The following is a 22,210-nucleotide window of genomic DNA, read 5'->3' as shown; positions in this document are numbered from 1 at the left end:
GTAATACGTAAATGAAGTGAAACGTGAATTTCTACAGAAGGACAAATGAATCAATGGATAGATATCTAACAGTGAAAAATCATGTTTTTTTGTATGACCGCTTTTGTACTGTACAGAGTTAGAAACGCGAGGCTATTGTGAACAAGCTAAAGCGTGTTTTTTTTTTTTTTTTTCGAGGCATCTTTTTGATGTCCTTTTGCTTCTTCAGTAGTACCGACTTCATACCGCTACCACACATAGCTTTACGAGGTTAACTGTGTATAAAACTATGGCCTGTTCTTCTACTATTAGTCATTATTCAGCCACGACACGTATAACATCGTTAATAAGCTCTTGTTCTGAAAGGGATCAGGATTTTCGTTTTCGAAGAACGGCTTACTTGTGTTGTGTTAGCAGATTTGGAATTTGTCCCAGAATAGGATAACTTACAAACGAATGCTCCGAGATAATGTTCAACGTCTATTTCTGACGCTACAAGTTATTGTGGCGAACTTAATCTGCTGAGTGGTCTCCAATGTGCAATGTGAATTAGGATTGTATCAATATTGTGATGATTACAGTGTAGATGTTTGATGTCAATACACGTGTCAGAAAGTTACCCAATAACAACTTACCACGATCTGCTTCTGACAAGAATAAGGTGGGGCTGGCAATTCTAAGAAGATACTGTGTATATTAATCATTTTGCCTGGCTAAGACGTGTTGGCACTATGCATGAAAACATTAGATTTGCTATAAGTCGCTTTTCAAGCGGACAAAGCATACGAGCGACAACCAGTCTTATGAAGCCATCTTTCGCGTATAAAGATCTATGTACTGATTGTGGTTTATCAATGAAATTACCACGGTACAAATATGCCATTAGTAAATTGGATACTATATGATGCAACGCAGTCTTGTTTGTATAAGGTCAAACGAAACGAGTATTTAAATTATATCACCTTTTGGCGGTAGATATTTCGCTTGAGCCGCACGCGCCATACCTGACACAGAGCAAAGGTTTAGCGTCACAATAAGTTTTTGATTTGCCTATTCATTCGGGCGTCAGGTTCAGGCCACATAGATTTCCAATAGTACAAACACGTCCAGCGGTGGCATCCCCTACACGTCTTCATGCCCATACAGCTGCTGAATTTCGATTTCAGACACGAAACCGGACACATACATTCAAAAATCATATTAAAAAGCGTTAAACGGTCATAACGGTCAATAAAGTAGACAAATCATTGTACTTGGGGCCTTATTATGAAACATTCGTTTGTTGCGCGAAGCATATAGATACGTATGAGAGCATATTCCTTTCATGGTAGGAGTCGTATAAAATTTTCAGCCATCATATCTTCTCGGCATTGTAGGCAAAACGTCTTACATACATCTAGTGCGCCTAAATGCAAACCATGCCCTATGAATGCGCACCTTTCGAGACCTTCAAAGGTTCCTGGAACAAAGCTCGTCAAGATCAGGCCGCAAATTGTTTCAAAAAGTAAGGATTTGCGTGACCTGCAAACAAGGTAACGTTATTTGGTTTGTTGTTTTGGCAACACTTCATAGACTAAGATAGATAGGTAGGCACAAGAGCCGAAGGTACCCGAGAAACGAGGCACGATTTATTTAGTTGTAGCAATAACAGCTATACCTCAATGGTCGCTTAGCTATCGCACGGAGGTACATAGGTAAATAGACTCACGCATCTCTATACGTTCCCAGACAGCACTGGCCAGGGTAGTGTAAAGCGGTGCGTTTGCCAAACTATCTCAATCAACATATCTCAACCGACCTTTATCCAGGTGGTAAGCGGCTAACAGAGTATTTTCCATTGTTGTAGGTACGTGCCATGCAGATCACGGCAGTACAACAATCGCTATTAGAAGAATCGGAGGCCTAAGATTGAAAATAGCTTTAACGCAAAGGCAGGTCTGCCTACATAATACGACTGTTCGATGCAAACATTCACTTCAGTCCATCCATAAAATCCGCAAGTAGCAAACTTTTAACAGATTATCTAGTTTTGTATTATCTCAGGTAAAGCGTTACGCGCCGCTTTCAGGAAGATCGTTACGTAATCGATCTGCCATCGTTTTACCATTGCTGAACACTATTCCCCAAACGAATATACACCAAGACGCGCTTGCTTAATAACATCGCGTTTTCCTTTGTTGCACGCGGACATAAATGAGCAGATTATACTAGATAAGTGCAGGAAGTTTAGAAATTTTTCATTAAATGGTTCAGTTAAGTGGTAAACCGTTTTTTCTACTTAACGGAGTGAATCGAAAAAGATCTTTCCCTAGTAATTGCGATATCACCCTGTATGCGTTCTTATATCTATCTGCAGGAACGAAAAGTGCCGGCGGCAGAAATGGCTTGACCATCCTCCGAAATTCTCGAAATAGATGTTGAAATTGTATCATACAATACGCGCCTAATGGCCAAAATATTCAGTTTACTAAAAAATTAGATAATTTTACTGAAATACGTCCAAGGAGCTCGGGGTGCACCACGTCGCTCCTAACACATATCAGCCATGACGATTACATCCGTCCATATAAAAAAAAACTAAAAGTCAGTTACGTTATGTTGTAGTAGACGAACTATTCGGCCAGAACGAGATCAGCAGATTTGCTTGGCAGCGGAAATTTACTCTGAAACCAGTCGCATCAAACACATCTCTGACAAAGTCAACTAAGAAGCAATTGGCAACGCAAGAGACTCCCTTGCTTAGTCTGCTGTCATTATTACATCTGATTTATTCCAGGCCTAATATCCTTAGCTATTCCACTCCCAAAACATAGTAGAAGAATGAGCAAGTTCATTCAGATAGTCAATTCTGCCTATCGTAGGTACAATGTAGGCCGGTAAGACCAAAAGACCACATACTGATCCACTAAATGCTACCTACTACGCGTTCGACAAGAACAAAAGTGCCAGTGGACCGGATTTCGGAACGCTGCCAAAAAGCTTGCCAACCTATTTCATTTAGCCGCTTCTTTATCTAGACCCCTAATGCTATCAAAATAACATAAAAGAATAGTGTTGCACTTACGGCACAAAATATTTTTAAGTGCTTTTTGAGCCATAGTTCCTTTGAAGCATTTGAAAAGATACACTGAGAGATAAGAAGATTAGTTCGATATGGAGATTACATATTTTTGCGAGAAATATTCAACACTACCAAATGTGCGCTCGCGGAAAAAACCGATTTTTCCACACAAATCTCTACTAAGAATAAATAATTGACAGAGATGCACAACATATTTTGAAAAAAAAAAATAAAAAATGGGAGATCAGTGAAAATGTCATGTCTTTTAAGTAATGATTTCATCTAATTCTTTGAAAAGGCGTTATTCCTGATGATTTCTATGTGAAGGCACCTTAACCTAGGTTAACTATATAAAATAGTTACACTGGAAGACGCTACATAATTAATAGAATTTTTTCTAAACGTGAGAAATTTCATGCCTAGAACAGACGGACAACTAACCATAATTACATTGTTAATGTAAAAAATGTTCCTTTTCTTTTCCAGAATATTTCACAGAATCCCGGATGTATCAACGTGTGTCGAGCCATAACTGACGACAGAATCTCAAACTCGAAGTATTTATTTAGATGGCGTGGGCATAGTTACGTTATTCTCCTTGAATTTTAGTGTATTTATATGTAATTGCTTCCCTGCAATGAGCCCATAGAGACCACGTTAGGTAAAAGCGCCATTTTTTTCTATCAGTATGAAACAACAGTGTCTAATTGTGTAATAATCCTATACGCGTTATCTATTGTTCTCTCAAAAAGATAGGAGATACAGTCAGCTACTTTCTGCTGTATCTGGCAACTGTCTTCTGATGATATTCTATAGTACATTGTTATTATCAGCGCTGCACATCGAGGTTGGAAGAAATAATTATTCTGCAAATATCGGACTTCTTCAGCTCGGCTTGGACCGGGGGATTTGTTCCCACCGAGACCACCTCGTACTAATTCGCAGTTTGACTGTTATGCTTTGCTTCGAACTAAGCAAATTTTCGTTTAATCATACCAAGTCTTACAGAAGCTAGCTTAGATTAACAAAAAGTTGTTGCTATAAAATAGATGACTCTATGTCATATTGGAAAGGCGTCGTGCAACTGGGTAAAGTTCTCCGAAATGGGTGCATCCTAATGGATGAGACCTTCCAAAGGTTCTGTGTTTTAACGACTACATAAGCTACATAAATTCGCCTGACGCCAAATAGTTAAGTGCAGCCCTAAGGCAGCAAAATGTTTAACTCTGCAGAGCTCCTTTCACTATAACGCTGCTCGCTCCTTCCTAGGCATAGTCTTTTTTGCATTCGCCGCCTGCAACAACCCGAAGCAATCCAGTACACGAGGCCTCTAAGGCTGAGGTATAGTGTGCCGAGTGCCTCGCCACCTCAGGGAAAGGCCAAATCGAGCTGCCAATGTAATGTTTTTTAAATACGGCGCATAATAAATGTGCGTAGCTCAATCTCAGCGAGGATATGGAACGGATAAATTTTCTCGCATTTACCTCTATGCATACCGCCTACATAAATGTTAACCAAATGGACTTTTTTTTTAAAACCTAATGAAAAAGGTACTTTCGTATGATACTCACGCACGACACCTGCCATTGCTTTTCGAGTACTACTTGAAATTTTCATTAGATACTTTACAGCCTTTATTGTATCATTTCATAAGACAGCTTAAGTGCTTGTACTAACGTGATTGTACCGCCTAAGCGTACAGGCCTACGTCCTCCTCCGAAACGGAATGACGTCCTGCTGGTCTGCGTTGCAATCATGTGTCAGTCTCTAAACTGGTGTTACTGACATGGTTAGGGATGACTGGAGACAGTTTTGCTTCAGACGGTTGTCGCGGCAAGCGTGCGTTCACTATTTGAAAGAAAGCCAGTGCTTTCTATAGCAAAGTGTTCAACTCGTTATGACGCTGGCAGAAAGCTATGAACGAGGATTAACATCTACATGCCGGACGTAGCCCTATTGAGATTATACACTAGCATGGTGGGATATAAGAGCACAGTTGTTTCAAAAGCTTTGCGACACTCACATAGTTCTTAAGACTTCCTATCGCTGTACCTACACCGCGTCACCCGCTAGGTGCCCGGCGGCCGGCTAGAGAACATACTCGTTCTTTCAACAAGTGCAAATGTCCGAAAAAGAAACTATCAACACACCAAACTGGGTCTGTCGACTTTAAGGTCCTATTGACATGTTCGTGTTACGACACAGTTCGCTAATAGAGCTTAGCCGTGTGTGAATTCGCTGAGCTGATCGGGCCGTTGATTCACGTAGCACACAATACCGAAATATTAAATGATAGCGTTGCTTATTGCTTCATCAATTTCGTTGAATGCCTTGTTATAGCCCCCGAGTAGTAGATACGGTAGGGGGGCATTACAGTATCAATTCTGTGGCCTATTTTTCGATACTAGATAGATATTTTCGATTGGAGGACTGCCTACAGTTTTCCGCGAACCAACGTACTATGCAATCAATTGAACTTCAGTTGAGATCGACAGCACAATGGATCTTTAAATCATCTGCATTTAAAAGATCAAATGTGATTTATTTATGTTTAGTACAAAAGCTATGCATAATAAAAAAACTGCTTTGAGAGAGGTCACGTAACGGGAAACCCTGAACGCTTCCAACTTTTACACGACTTGATAGGCTAAAAGCAGGCGTAGAGTAATGGATGAGTAGCCAGGTTGAGCAGCTTCTCAGCCAGGATCTCGTGGCTTACCTTATCAAAGGCTCAACTTTTTTGACCAACATAATCGCAGTGATATGGTCTGCGACAGTTTTTGTACATGGCCCGGTCTTTTGCCGCTTCCAACAATTGCAAACGAAGTCATACTGGGCGGGACCTAATAGTTTATTTTTAGATAGAAAACACAACATACGTCGCATTGAGTTTTGCTTTAAAAATAGAATAGAAAATTGGGCTCTGCAAAACGGAGTGCCAGCTGTGTATATTTATCTTACAATATTTTCTGACACGGGTGTGACAATACTTAACGAGTAATGCCCGAGGCAACACTACCATCATTATCTCTGGCGAACATGGGACTTAGTAGTCTAACAAAAAAAAAAAATAACGAAATTCTTGTAAAACGATAGGCAGAATGTTGTCAGCTTTAAAAGTTGCCCTTGCTTCAGGTTAAGGCAGTAATCTAAACATGTGAAATTTAGAAATATCAGCCAATGTGTCAAGAATTGCAAGCGTTGGCCACTGGCGATGATGGTGACGACAACAGGGACGGGGCCGGCTCACGTCCCTCCAGTCGCAGTCTAGCCACTTCAGAACAAAGAACGAGGATATCAGAATTGGATAGAAACCTAAGTCTAAATATAGCATCTGGTCAATTTTGGAAGCGGAATGGCAAATAGAGGAGTCGCTGAAAATGTTACTTGGCCGATGTGAGCTGGTCTATCAAGAATAAACAGCAGTCAATAGCTTTTCGCACGTGTCATTTAGATCATCACAAATATTAAAAAAAAAAGGGCGTCCAGTAAAATAGGCAATAGATCCACAATGCACTCTATTGAAGCTGAGCTAGCCAGATAGAGATAAATAGTGGTTATTTTTTAGGGGAACATCGATTAGTCGTGCGTACGCGTTACTAGATGAAACTTTGGTAAAATAGTAACGCGGCTGAGAAAGCATATTGTGGATAGCTTTATGCAACGGAACTGAAAAGGTAGGATGTGAGCTTGCAAAGTAAACATATGCACAAAAAGTACTTACTTAAATTTGCTGGCTCGACTTCCGAGCAAGGTATTATGATACGAGATCTTATTAAATACTTAAGTTATTATGAACGAATAATAATGAAACTGCTACTTTTTTGTCCTCTTCGTTTATGTCTGTTCTGTACGAATCGGTCGTTCGTTTTTATATGTTTATAAGCCAATCTATGGGACACTCGGTAGTTTTCCCTAGGCAGGATATTGAAAAAAAGAGGCTTAAAAGTAGGTAATCATGTTAAAATAATACTATTTTAAATAGCTCCCCATATAAGGGACTATTCTGACGTGGAGTATGATAGAAACAAAAAAGGTATGTTGTAACTTGCGCCGAATGATTACCGAATTTCACTTCTAGTTTCTGACTTTTTTTTTTTTTATTACTGACCAGTTTACTGGACCCTTTGTAAATAGTCGCAAACCTCAGCCGGTTTGCTAGTCAAACAAGGAGAGAAAGTTCTGCAGTGGAAGGAGTGCCTCTTTTCTGCTACTGCACAACCCCTTCTGCTGTTTCACTTATTGTATCACCAGTACCGGCGTAGGGATATATAGTAGTTTTCCATATCGCCAAGAAGTCAATGAGCCTTGCACGCAATAGGCTCGAAGAGCATCCTAGGGCTCGTCGAGAACAAGACACACAAACACACCAAGCGCTTTCTACTATTCTATTTGAACCAGAGTCAATTATGGGTTATGAGGTCTACTTGCCGTTGCCAATGGACTTTTAAGACAGTTTGGACATTGTTATGAATCTGTTATTTTTTATTATTCTAGTTACTGACTCTGTCCGAGTCTGCTTTGCGATTCCTTGCATGAAGTATGTTTAGTTTCCACCCCATCCTTTTTCCTAAAGGTTTTGCTAAGGCGTTTCTCCGTACGCGCATTTCAGAGTCTACATAAGTCAATAGTTCTATCATTAGCGACAAGCTCCTTGGTAAATGTGCATGCTTGATTTCTCTAATCTGAAATCTAGTGTTACTTTAATTAAGCTACTGTTAGCAGAACTTTTCTAGCTGCTATTTTTTAAACTTTAGCTTCGACCTAAGGTTCTTAATTGGCTGAATTCGGTCATTGAGGTGCTTTGGCTTTCCAAATTTATTCTACTAATCACGTTATATTGAGTAATATTTTACTTCGATCCGCAGGTGTCCTCAAAGACGACAGCATAGCATACAAATGTCAAACTCCTATCGCAGCGTTCCATGCCTCATATATGTAAACAATTGGAAGCAAAGCTACCTGCTATCCCGCTAAAAATATCCCCGCATTTACTTGCTGTGCTAGTGGTGATGCTCTATCTTATTAACAACGTCAGACGTTGTTTATAGAGAACGGCATTACCCGCATTGATTATTATTATTTCATTGGATATCGTCCTCTGTGTTCCTATACTGGCTTACAGTTCGAGCCAATAGATTTCCACTCATTCGCTGCGTAATAAGTTACTACGTCATGAATGCTTAGTAACTTTGGTAATACACGAGCTCAGTGTACCTTGTCCTGTGTCTTGGAGATGGTCACAGTCCCATCTGCCGCGGAAGCGAAGTTGCAGCTCTGGAATAAAATATAACCTCAACTTTAACGTACCGTGATTCGTTTTTCATTAGCTCCCGCTTTGGACGGTAAAAGTTCAACAAACTATCACAGCTCGGCCGTTATACATGTAAATTACGTCTTATAAGTCACGTAGCGAGGCTAGAACCCGTAATTATTTCTTGGCTATTTCCACTAGGTTGGTTAACTAATTAACGCACTATTTCATACCATATGGGGTCTACTTGTCCTTTAAGTTGACGTCGTCTTGCGTGTTCTCCACAGTGGGGTCTCACAAGGCCTATATGCCACTTTTTGTGTTTGATACGTTCGATGTTATCCTATTTTAACCTCTTCTGCTCGATTCTGTCAACATCATTGAGGTGCAGTTTTGAGACGGGGATACGGATGTTGCAACGTGTCGACTATAACATTACAGCTTCTGCATCTGCAGAATGAATACGTCATGTTCTATTCTAATTCGTTTAGGCCAATGTCGACGCTTCTCATCCGACGTATCCCAATGTTTTTTTCTTTTTTTTTTCTTTCTTTATTTAGCATACGATAAATTCGGCGGTCTAAGATTTGTCAGTGTGCCTTTATTTGTAAAGGTTTGTGATTATCAAATGCCTGAGATCGATATCAGATACCTGGGATACCCTCAACGTCTACATGGCTAGTGCTGTGACGTACGTGTTGGCTGCTGTCTCGCATGCGTCAAGCCTAGAAGGAAATTGAAAATGCCCTGATGAGGAAAACAACGCCATACGAGCCGAGGAAAATTGCAATAACTAAAAATAGAAAGTGATGATGCAAATGGGCTTAGGTCCCGTCTGTTAGTAATTTGTTAATATGAACATTATTAGCCAAAACAAACATCGCCCGCTAGAACGTCGACCACAACACAACCGTTAGGTTAGAATCTACCGGGCTGCGAAGATGGTACCGAAGGAAATATCGCTGAAAGTGAAATATATTCCTTTGACTATGCCGTTTAAGTGTTGAAAACGAAGTGATTCAACATCTCCGCGTCACAGCCTCTGGAGCTCTTTTACGGGTATTGTAATTACCAACTATTTTACTAATAAATTATTAGAGCAGCTTTTTCGCAAATTTAATTTCAGCTTGATGTTCGCAATGGAATAACGGGTACTTCAATGGTGCCCAGTTGCAAGCAGTGGTCGCAATCGAAACTGAAAGCCAGCTGCGGGTTGAAAACCTTTATCAATATCTTCATATAAGGGAATACGAAAGTCCAGCCGGCTTGGCTGATTGTAATATACACATACTTGAAAACTATAGAAAAACGTATTCTGTTGCTCGTTTATGCCATCGAACATGCTTAACAGAATGTAAATACTTAGGAATTCAATATGGATTTGCCAAGTTGAACGAAGGTTCGCAGCTGGCACATCCACGTGTCGCAATTGGCCTTTTAGAAATCTGTCCATATGTTATAATGTTAAACTTTCGAATTGTCGACTTATTTTTACGTAGATTACAAATAGTTTCCGATCGGTCTAACAGCAGCAAGCAAGCTATATAATCTAAAATAATTTAGAGTAATGATAGTGTGACAAATTAAGCTTATATTCGTAGCTCACATACTGATGTTTGATTTGATTCAGTTTACATATGTCCTTGTTAGGTTTTTGCCCCCTAGATTTACGAGATCTTGAAGCCTGTGAAGGAACTTAGGCAGCACAACTAGATTCGTTTATAGGCGGGACACAAGAGTTAACGAGGAGGATGTATTTAGGTTAGCGACGAGAAGGGCAGCCACACAAACATAACAACGCAGTAAGGGTGAAAGCATTCTGGCTTAACCAATGGATTTCTCTAGTGATAAAAGAAATAGAGAAAAAGTATGCTTAGTTCTAACGGCAACACACACAGGTGTAACCGTTACGATAAGCACAAATGTAGCTGACAAGTTAGACAGAATCCAGGACCTAGTACCAGCCACGGTGTGGCTGCACACTTCAGACGTAATAGGATATAGCAATCAATGATATATGAAAAAACTATCGCTCTTAATAACAACAAATTCACCCTCTTACGCGACTTGCTGTGGTCGACGACAGATTTAGCGCATGAGTCAGACACTTTATTAGAATATAGTCCATGTGTTTCGCTAGGCCTTTTATTAGGGGTATTCGCAAGGGCCTTGTCCGTGTTTAGTGATACAGCGGAAGTCAGCGGTATACGGTAGCGGCCCACGGTGACCTAAATCATTTCGTGCTACTCGTCTACAGTTTCTCTTTGTAATGGTTCTATGAGACCTACATTTTTCCCTTGGTAAGGAAACTTGAGTTCACCAGCCCGGAACATATTTTGCGAAGTCCGCTCATCGGCGATAAGACCGATCAGAGAACTCATCCCTAACGAGTTGACTTGCGAGTTTCGTGATGACTTCGTCAGAGACTTTTTGACCTATGTCGCTTTATTACTAGCGACTTTATTGGCCTAGTTACACTTCTAGGCCAATAAAGTCTGCTATGTTCATGCGGGTGAAACTATATTTGGCCATGTTTCTGTAATTTTTAAATAAATTGGCTGTTGGTTCAGCATTTTTTGCTAAACACCGATGATGAGATGTGCATACTTGTCATCATTCCCTAGCCGATATTCATTCGTTAAAACTAAATAGAATATTAGTAAAAAAAAAATATTTACCGTTTCATCAGACCAAATCGTCTGGCCCGAACAGAGGAAATGAGTGAAAAGGGTAAACTATTGGTAACTTAAATGTCGAGTATTAATAATGAGAAGACAACCATTAATAATAATATGCACTTCTTTATAAAACTAGTAAAATCATTCTATATTTATCTTGCGCCTCCATAGGGGCAAAAATGATGCTACTGTTCAGATATGATCTCCGAGATTTTTGCCGATCGCAGCTCTCAACTGCCGTCGTGATGAGTTATCGTCGATAGGAAATAAAGTCATATGTCTTAAAAAAAAAATAGAATTAGAAGAAAGTTCGTAAGTATTATTCTTAGTTAATATTTGTACAGCGACACAGTTGATGCCATAATGGTACAGGTAAAGCTTCCGTAATCAGTTTGGCGTTGCTACCATGTTTGCTATTTACATGACAACCCCACCAGCTTTATGCGCCGCCATCATGATTGTCACTAACGCCGCCAGCTTTGCTGTCTGCGCGACCATTGCTCGAGCGTCCTGGTCCGGCACACTTGCAGTTTTCTTTTCGTATATTGAGAACTGGGGTGAGCGAACGTTTCACTCTGTTCAAAAGATGTGTTATCATCTTATGGGGTAGAAAAATATGTGATATGTGTATCACTGGGCTACTTTTATGCTGGGCAGATTTTCAATACTGGGAGATGAATAGAATGAATTATCACAAAGATCACACATTACTGGGCATCTATGTTTAAGGTCTGTGATAGCTACGGTAGCTGTTCTGCAAAAGTGTCTCTGTCAGAGGCTCTGTTTAAATAGTGCTCAGAGGTGAAAACGTGTCAATGTAGTTAATTTTGTCACGATATCGGTAAAGGTTTTTTATTTCGATTCAAATACTGCGTAAATCGTAGCCTCTTGTTACGAATAGCACTGGCATTCCGCGGCTACCCCTCCATGCGTTAAACGGTGGACTTATTTCCCCCGAGCTACAGCACTGCAAAGCCCCTCACAAGCTGGTTATATGTACCTCCGTAATGTTTGGTAAATTTATTCGATGCGCGTCGCGGGTACAAATGGCACTATGGTAAAAGACAAGTAGCTTTTAATAGAATCTAACACTGTCCATCTCATAGGCTTTACTATTGTTCAAACTAGTATTGACGGTTACGAAACAAGCAATTATGGGGCCATTCAGGTATAAATTTCGCCCGAATTTGCCCTTGTTGTCAGTACAGTGTAAGAAGACGTTATCGTCTAGCATAAACTTAATATGCATTTATCAACATCTGATCGACAAAATCGGCCGTTTGGTAGCTGCAGACGTTTCTGTTATTAATTTAGGTGACATCTGCACCGCTTCTTTGGTGTAATGATACTCAAAAACGTCGGCGTATTACATCTGTGAAAGTGTCCACTATAAAGCGTTTGGCCTTTGGCACCTCGTGCAAAGAAAGGCAATTTGGCAACCTCCGGGGCAAAAATGTCCATCTTGATAAGTCAGCAATACATGGCTGCTAGCGTCTCTAATACTCTAAGTTAGCACATAATCCAAAACGTTATCAAAAAAACCTCAAGGTGTGATCGACTGTCTGTCGGTGCGTGTTACTCTACCGGAAGAATATGCGCCATTGATGAAAACTGTAGCTCGCCGAGTTATTTTCTCAATAAAAGAACCGCATCTGCGATACGAGAAGCAATTCCCGCTACAGCGTGCCCCGGCAATACACACGAATCCCTACGCGTGAATATCTGTCACAAAATTGAAGTGAGAGTATTATGTGCGAGTCGATAAAGTGGTTAGAGCGTAAAAATGCCGCTGTCAATTCTTGCGTAATATAATTTATAAAGTAATACTGGCATTGAACTCGATTCGGTGTCTAACATTGAGAACTACTGACACAACGGAAACTGCCCAATGGTGCGTTTTTTTAGAACACTTGCCCTTCTGGAGGGGCGACTATCAATATCGTATATAGTATATATTTGTTGATTGCCGATAGTTACTTCGGTAACAACAGAATAGTACATCTCAACGCCGTCGACATACCCTGAATTTCTGATGCTGGCATCTAAGTGTATAAGTGACTTTGTAAACAAGATGTAGCTTGCAAATAACCAGCCGTTTACACGACAAACGACTACCGTTGACGCCGACACGAAAACGCCGGGGAACGAAACGATACGAATCTACTTGATCATATCGTAGAGCCCAGCTGGTGTACAAGTGTGCAGGAAGCTATCTCCATTAGATACCCCGGGTATTCTTACCAAAAGAGCAATTTATGCTGATAGACGCCGCTTGAAACCTGCTCACTACTGCCGAGTTATCGTAAATTGATTACGGTAAATTTAAACATACTTTTTATGTGGAATATTCATTAATACCTGAACTGCAGCCAAGAACGTAAAGCATAAGAACTGTTTAATTAGATCTCTCGAAATACTTAATCGTTCAATAATACATTTAAATTTAAATTTTAAAAAAATCTTATTATATTGTGTGAGATATTTGTTTACGGAACTATTTTGACATCAAGTTTCGCAGCAGGCCTGAACACCCGAATTGGGTGTTTCGTGATAATTTTCCTTGCAGCACACGACATAAGAAGTTTTTCCAGAATTATCGTTAATAGACAGAGATCTTATCTAGATAGAAAGAATGGATAGATCGCCATGAGGAAACAGGCAAGGTCATATCCCATTGCGCACGAACAAGGCACAAACGCGATGGTGTCCTACCTTACGATGTCTATAGAGCAACCGATCATGCTGTGCTAACTGTACAGAAAGTTAACGCTCAGCTCGGACATTCGGATGGCCTGGAACTTTGCGATTTCAAGCTAACTCTAAATAGTCCGATAGTAGCAAGCCTCGTTGATTTTTCTCTTCGATAGATTGTCTACTGGCAGCTGAAGCTGTTGAATGTTGATAATGCCTTGTCTTGCTTTCGTCGCCGCTTTTCGATTCTGGCTCAGTCTCTTACCTGGTCCTGATAGTGTACTAGGAAATACAAAATAGTATATCTTATTGAACAGCAACTGGATTACGAGGCACGTGTTGTTTCATATAGCCCGCATGCAGTCGTTGCAAGCTAATACCGTTCTATGTTTTTCTCCAAAGGACAATGTACGTGCAACAAGAGTGCGTTTATGGTCTACATGCTGCACCCGGTAGTAGGTATCATTCATACTCAGTTCAAAACATACTTTCAAGCGAAAATTACTTGTTTCGCTGCACTCTGTCAGCTTTCGATTGCTTTCAGTTGCTCATGGACGGATGATGGCGAGCATCGTTGTCCCGAGTTTTGTTCCACCAATGAGTTCCAATCATATTGATCAAATTGCCCTTTGCCGTACCATTTTACTAGAATAATACTTTAATATTAATGTTCGCGTATCTGGTGCCGTCATGCGTGAGGTCGTCTTCTCGAGGCAAAAATACATGCGCTTTACAGCAGACAGTGATCAGTATATTATTGTTTATAAACAACAACAACGTATCACGGAAAAAAGATGAATACCACGTTACTTCTAGCACCTGTCGTCTGATGGTAGAGTTTCTTAGAAGCGTTCAAACATTTATCATGTTTTGTATGTAGGTGGTCTGCAATTAATTATAATTACGTTACCAACATTTATTTTTTCTATCTAGATAAATGACGCTGCTTCAACACCGTGGCAAACTTGGCGAAAAATAACCAAACGCGGTCATCACTGTGTAAGGTAACGATTTCATGACTGTGGGCCTTTAAGGCCTCGACGAGTCCCGTAGGATATGTACGAATGTGTAATAAAAGTCACATAAGCCGGCACGAGCACTGGAAGCTGCTAGAATGCTGAACTTGCCTATTCGTGCTGACGCAAGCGACTTTTTGCGCTTTAGGATCGCGCGTGAACAGTAGGTCACTTGAAATATATGTAGATGAGCATTTGACTATTACCGGTTCACAGCTTGCTTTACGCGTGTCGGACTCGTTCCTGGTTGGATCTATACAGAATAAACGTGTCGAATAGGTCTGGTCAAGTTCTTGCCATCAATCTGTAATACAGTCTTTTCACGTTCGCGCCTAGTATATACTATTAGGCTTACTTACATTGCTACAGAGTTCGTACTGCAGCCCAGTGCTACCTGAAATAGGCTAAACCTAAAAAAATGTTTAAGCGATATACCCAGATTACATGTTTGAGGAACAAAAGGGAAGAGCTCATTGTTTAATTAGCCTTCCACGTCTTACGATGGTGATATTACGATTGAACTAAATTATTTTCCCTAACAGAAATCATATTCTAGAAAAACCTGGTCGAGTTGCCAATGATGACCAATGAAAATCGACTGATTCCTAGACATATTGTCAAAATCGAACATCAACCTTGGTAGCTTCAAAGGAACATGTTCCCAGTTGTTAAAGCCTCACGCCGCTTCGGCCCAACTGATACACGTGATTTGAGCGTTCATTATGAAAGTGCTGTTGCAATTTCAATTTGAATAAAGGCAAAAAAAAAGCAAGTCGAGTGAAATAAATATATATGTACGCATACAAAAAAAATTACAGTTCTGCCATTTCAGGAATTACGCCAAGTTCCTTTTGTCGTCAAGCCAACTTGTCGTGCTTGGGTAGCGGCCGTCGTCGTCGTCGGATGCCTAGCTTAGCATTCTGGTTCGTTTGGCATTTTATCGCTGAGTTCTGCGCGTGTAGCAACGAAAAAGTCTGCCAAAATTTCAATACTTTATGCCATGTACCCTCATAGAAGATTATTTGATATTATGGTTACAATGTAGTACTGCACCTATATATCGGATTGGAGCAACACGACCTGTTAGTACGTTCAATCTATACGACCTATGATAACGACTATCTAGTCCACAATAACATATACACTTATTTAATCAAACTCATCACTAAAATGGCATCCAGTTGATGTCTAATAGCTTCAGAGAACAGAATATTCGAATTGTAAACATCAACCATACGCGGAAGAAGGCAGAAAAATTATCTAATTACCAAGGATTCAGGCTGTTCTCATTATATTTAATTTTCAAGCTATTTCGGCACAGTCCTAGAGTAAAGAGAAATGTACGATCTTTGAGATTTTTTTGTGGATTTGCGCGGAATATTTTCGGCAAGCGTTAAGGATCTTCTACTCGTATTGCGATGTCATGTTCGCCTCATCTACGTTCAGACCGTACGCCTAAAAACGCGGTACGCTTACGAGAAGTTGGTTCTACCAATGTAAATCCTTCCGCTCGGATTCACTCCTTTTTTTCCTAAATCAAGGCCACGTTCGATGAGCGTTGCACGTTGCAGATAACCATTTTCGTTCATAGAAATATCGTTATGGCTTCGCCGGGATTGAAGTAAATGCGTTGGTGACTAGTTGGGAAATATTGCTATCTCAAGTATACGTCCAATATCAGCGATAATACGTGCATCGAGATCACGTTAGACTACAGTTATGCACGGGCAGTGTGTAAAGATACGTAGAAATGCGCGCAGTCGTAGTGGCAATATAATGTACATTATCTTTGTAATGTCTCTCGGCTTCGAACATACACATACGCTTGAAACATCCTATGGGACATACACAGTTTAGAAGCTTATATTTTTTTGCTTTTTGACGAAAGAATTATCCGCAAAAAATCTATAGCCCGTGTTAAATTTGTCTGAAACTTTCATACAAGCGGTCTGCAAAAATTTTCGAGTGTTTTTCGTAGAGCGTAATGTGATAAAAAAAAAAAAAAAAAAAACCGTATTTGAATGATCTCTGGTAAATCCATGGTAAGGTGGGAAACGTTTGAACGTTGTACGGACTTGAAACTTTCGGCAAACGCTTTTATCGTTTCGAAAACGGCCTGAAAAAATAAAACGAATTATACATATATTTTATTATTGTAGCTACCTTTGTCCAAACCTACTTGGTGAACGGATAACTTTATGTTTGAGTTGCCAAGTCTTACCTTGCCACTGAGAAGAACCTAACTTGTTATCCTTTCAACCACTAACGTGTGACGCTCTTACAGAAATGAGACATTATGAGCTATATTATTTTTAATTTGTTTATTCGAACGAAAAAAAACCGTACGTTGTTCAAAGGACTTCTATACGTTAATCTAGGGTGGAGTTTGAGTCTATCAAAACTGCTAAAATTTCAGAGAAAGCTCGGAGCACAAAATCATCTCCTGTATATAGATCGATTAATCCTCTGCTTGTAGCACGTTTTATATAACACTAACGTATATTGACTTAAGTATTCATGGGCATACATTGACGGCGACAGAGTAATGAGCATTTTCATTATGTCAAGACGCCATAAAGGTACATAGCTTGATAACAAAAGGTTTTTTTGCACCGACTTGCAAACGTAGGTCGACTAATAAATAAACAGACCCATATCATGACATCTAGCTCATCATTTTCCTTATGCGATGTAATATTTAGTCTTGTGCCTACCAACGTGCGACAATCACGATATGTACATGTTTTAGAAATAATAGGATATATTATGTTCTAGTGGTATATGTCATCTACTGCCTTCGTTTTGGTCCTGACCTCTTGACTCTAGGCATATGAAACAAAAGAGACACCTTTCGAAAAATACTACGCTGATCGCTTGATTCTTTAAACCATCGACAAGCTATGTATGTTTCGGCAAAGTTTGCTTTGCCCTTGTGGAAAGCAATCAACGATCCACTTTAATTCAAGTGAAGGCCCGATGAACCTATTTTCTCCTCATATATATGTAAGCACGGTTTTAAATAGATCTGCTTGTATGGCTATTTAAGCTAATAAATCGATCGATCGATCAATCGTTTATTTAGCGTACTTTACTTAAAGGTTGGAAAATTTAAGTTAACCTACAGTCTCGAGAGATTTTCATTGTTAGATTAGACACTTGTTAACGGTTGTGTATATATAAAAACTTGGGATTTTTACTATAATAGCTATAGGAGTATGCGATTCGTCGTTTAAAATATACAGAACGTCAACGGGAACGATTTTAGCTTTCTGTTTAAGCATGGCTACTTCCTAAAAACTTTTTTTTTTCCTAAAAACGTGCATATGTACCAGCATGGAAGATTTTGGTAATTGCTTTCAACCGGGGCTATGGTCGCAATTCTAGCTCTTTTAGCCGAGGCGGTCTATATATTGGGATAGCAGACAGGAGCTACGTGTGGCCTTCTGAAGACAATCGAACCGTAAAGCTCCTCAACTAATCTCAATGAATCACATTTGTTTCTTAAGCTTCTCAAATATTTGTACACCTTCTTTATTTGCGAGCTCCCTTTTTACGATATCTTGATGAAAGGAAAGTAGCCTTGACGACCTTTGCCCCTCGGAGGAGAACATATGCACATGATAGTAATTTATTTAATTATTTCGTAATTACTTAAGAATGTCGAATTTTTCTTTTTTCTACAAGAGTAGTCTAATGTAGATAAAAGCCCTCAGTGATATCGCTGTGGTAACTTCGAAGTTCAAATCTATATTTAACCAAATACTGCTTTTACGTATATCGTTTACATCCAATAAGTTTATATGACTGTAATAAGTGGCGAGTAAAAAGGCTTGCTTCCTGAAAAAACTGAGGCGAATATTTTCGTCCTATTTGTTATGTATAGCTACCTTGTTCGGGTTGCCCTACGGCATTTCTTGGTTGATTATCAGTGCCGCGGTTATTGACCTCTCAAGTCGTCAATACATATATTGTAGCTCAGCACGAACATGGCCTGCTCCCTATATAATAAAGCTTCTGTTCACAAATATTGCCATACCGTGTTAAATAATGGCTAGATAATTTCGAAAAGAATCCTAAGTGGCCATAAAATAAGCAAAGGGTCTCATTTGGACCGCGCCCTGCATGTGTCCTCACACTGGGTCAATAAAGAAGATTTTATAATAATAAAGAAAAACACGTTAGGCTCCTAAATACAGCGTTATTCAAGATATATAGAATCCCGAACTATAAGTTATTACCCCCTGCACTATAGATTACCAAAAAGCCTTTTACCATCAGACCCCATGAGAATGTGGTAGTCGCAATGTGCGACTTGGTCATAAAGATGCCAGCCCACTATACCTTGATCTCAGTTCTTCTGCATGGTGCCTCTTTAGGGTCAGGTCATAGATCCAAATACTTCCGGGTCAGGCAGGGCCTCACCCGCGTATCGACTCCTCTAGCCCTCTCTACTGTCCCCCACCCCTTGACGTAGCGTCCCGTGTTATCACGGATTAGAGGACATGTTTGGCCTACGTATTTGTCGGTGTTGTACACTTTTGCATAATAAATTCCAACGAAGCACCGGAGCAGGCCATTCTGATTCCGACATATGAGTAGACCAATATTTGACAGTCTGTTCTTTACTGAACCTATACAAAAAAGACCGATTACGACAACCTAAGGTATATTTTGCATGTACAAAGAATAAAGAAAAAATAAGCAGAGCACTTTATTGCATGCTGCACTTGATTCAATGATTTATAATAGCGAACAAACGAGACATTGGTGAGCGGCTAATCGTGACTTGTTCATATCGGTGGGAACTCATATTATGAGTTTCTCAAGCAAGAAAGCAGTTTCATGTTGGCTTAGCTTAGTCTTTGCCCCTATGATTTTGGGGTGTGTAAGTGTATTTCTAGTGATTTGGAACAAACAGTTTCCGTGGGTAATATGAATAGTACATCTGGTGTATGCATTGAAAGGCAGAGAGAATAAGCTTAAGAGGCATTATGGTGGATTTTTGTTGATGGTAACAACTATAATGTCAAGCATCTTAAGAAAATCAATTAGATCAGTCCTTTTCTCCTTTTTCAATGAAACTTGAACACCATATCTGGAGTTCTGCTATTCCGAGTATCAGCATGTTGAACGTATCAGCATTTACATAAGAATGATCTAATAATTTGAATTGTTTTCGGCTCCTTCTGGTTTCTTCCATACTTCATTTTTATGTTTATCAATATAGCACGTACATCCGTCATTATGTGTACGAAACACTTCACGCCATGCTAGATTCAAGACATGCCTTACAAGTTAACTGTGCTCAGCCAATGCTGAGGCTATCAGAGACGCTTTACTTTTCTTTACGATGTATAAGGGCTAATTTTAGTTTTAGGTGCCTTACTTACCGTTGTTCACTATCCGCCTTAAAATATAACTGTGACAGAATTCGAAGTTTATCTGCATAAGATTATTTGTTATCAACAATTTTTTCAGCTGTTAATAGAATTAGAAAATCATAAATTCTAATGCATTCATTATGTCCTGTCAGCTTTTAATTTGCATCATACCTGACCCTATTTTGAAGGTGATATTTTTTTATAAACTCAGCTCAATTTTTATGAAGTAAATAGAGAACTAATTATAATTCGCGGAACCTGGACTCTGCCGCATTTTGCCACAACCATTTTGATGTTACGCTGGAAGTGACCCCTAGGGGATTCGTATTCCCGTCACAGACACTTTAGCATATATTATAAAATGGGTACGAATTGACCGTGCTACAATGTTCAAGGGTGACAAAAAGAAGTTTCCAAGTTTTCGTATTGCGCTTCTGGTCAACCAGTATCGACAGCTATGTTGGTTTAGACCTGTTGTTCTGTATCTGTTGTGTTGTGGAAGGAAGCATCGGGCATTGCTGAATGCTAGCTCCCGAGTCTGAATAAGTGGTCTGCGCGATCCAATAGCTAGTGAACTCGGTAATTCTCGTAAATACTATGAGATGTCGTATAAGTGGCTTTTTCTGAGACCATGATTTATGTAGGAGATCGATATATTGCCAAATGTGGCTGATGTAGGAAATGAGCATTTCGTACCAACTATGAAACGGTCCTATCGTCCGTTTGATGGTGGAGGGACATAGCGTTATTCCACGTTGGCATAACGCTACATTGTATAAAATAATTACGTTTAAAGTATTAGGAATAGAGAAAGCAGAAATCAAACTCATTTTAATCCCTGCTTGCATCGATCCATTTCAGCGATGCCAATATCTTAGTGGCCTTCGGTATTAAGCCTATGGTTTCGAATGCTGCAGACGCAACAATGGAATTATATCCTGATCGTAGACCTGCTATGTTTGTAGGCTTCTAGAGTAATTGGCATTGATTCGTTGTGTCTATTAGGCTCAGGACCAGGCGTAATCGAAATAATCAAAACAACGTAGTATGTGCTAAGGCTCAATAACCAATAGCACACATCGTGAAAACAGCTGCAAAAGATGTGCTCTCCTGAGGGTCCCGTGAATCTAATCCTGATTAACAGGAATAGGCTATTCTATTGTACTTTTTAGGGATAATATCGTTAATTAAGAAATTACATGGATTCTGTACTTCCTTCCGGTAACGGAAGAAGTCTCAACGTTTGTTTGGTACTGTTGCGAGATTTGCACTCGCACGCTACTCAGTCAAGGTTCTAAGTTCTAGCCGTTTCACCGTACGTTTATACGATCAACTAGCGTACATTGAAGTTATCTAAATATGAGGCCAGATGTTTTTGTGCGTATAACTAATTTGAAAAAGGATTCGTCGTACTGTGTACGGTAGAAATTAGTAGAAAGTGTTTACGATATAATTGTACACCTCGTGCAGGTCTTCGCGCTATGCTGTAAATGTTTTACACGTGCTATCAACAATAGCTCTCTCAATTTTCTACTGTAGCTTCAAATATTGTTCAGTGATTTCGTCAGAATCCACTATGATTCTTACCCCTCGACAATCGTTACCTCTGTCGATACCTAAACAAACAAAAACCCTTAATGCGCATTTCAAATATACTACAAATGATTGGATATTGACCTTTTTAACAATATTTTATTAGATAGCATCGTTTATCGTTCGCTAACCAAAAGGCCTATGGCGAATAGGCAATCAAGATTTTCTGTGATATTTCTATTGGCGATTCGTTTGCAGCAATTTTTTACCTAGTACTACATGTATGTAAGAGTCGTACGAAGACTGTGAAAGGTGCCACATAAGCCGGTTTAACCAGATCCAGTCCTAATATAACAAAATCGAGAAATTCAGATATCGGCAGATCCTTTCATCAAACAACCTTCTGTTAAGCCCTTCTCTTTGTGTCGAACGGGTTCAGTTGTCCCCAAAGGAGGCCTTGTACGGCACCTAGGAAATAAGATCATGATCAGGTCGAACCTAACTGAAGATCGTCTTAAAAGCCAGTACGACTAACATAATAGGCTCAATTTTTAACTATGGAAAACTAAAAGTAAACGATTCTTTTTTTTTTTACTATCTGTATGAGTTATCAAATA

General features: G+C 39.7%; 1 long non-coding RNA gene across 5 annotated transcripts in view; it reads right to left on the bottom strand.

The window, feature by feature from the left end:
* The window catches only part of LOC111266935 (uncharacterized), a 92,816-nt gene that overhangs the window by 24,117 nt on the left and 46,489 nt on the right, over positions 1-22,210 (bottom strand). The window contains exon 5 of one of the 5 annotated variants that reach the window (XR_015313595.1): positions 21,726-22,061. The exons of the other annotated variants lie outside the window; for them this stretch is intronic. This is a non-coding gene — a long non-coding RNA (uncharacterized LOC111266935). Of the gene's footprint in view, positions 1-21,725; positions 22,062-22,210 lie in introns of those variants that run through there. 5 annotated transcript variants of the gene reach the window in all.

The sequence above is a fragment of the Varroa jacobsoni genome, unplaced genomic scaffold (genome assembly GCF_002532875.2).
Source record: "Varroa jacobsoni isolate VJ856 unplaced genomic scaffold, vjacob_1.0 scaffold_1129, whole genome shotgun sequence".
In the NCBI taxonomy this organism is placed as follows: Eukaryota; Metazoa; Arthropoda; class Arachnida; order Mesostigmata; family Varroidae; genus Varroa; species Varroa jacobsoni.
The sequence above is the reverse complement of the archived record's forward strand: the minus strand, read 5'-3'. Positions and strand labels throughout refer to the sequence as shown.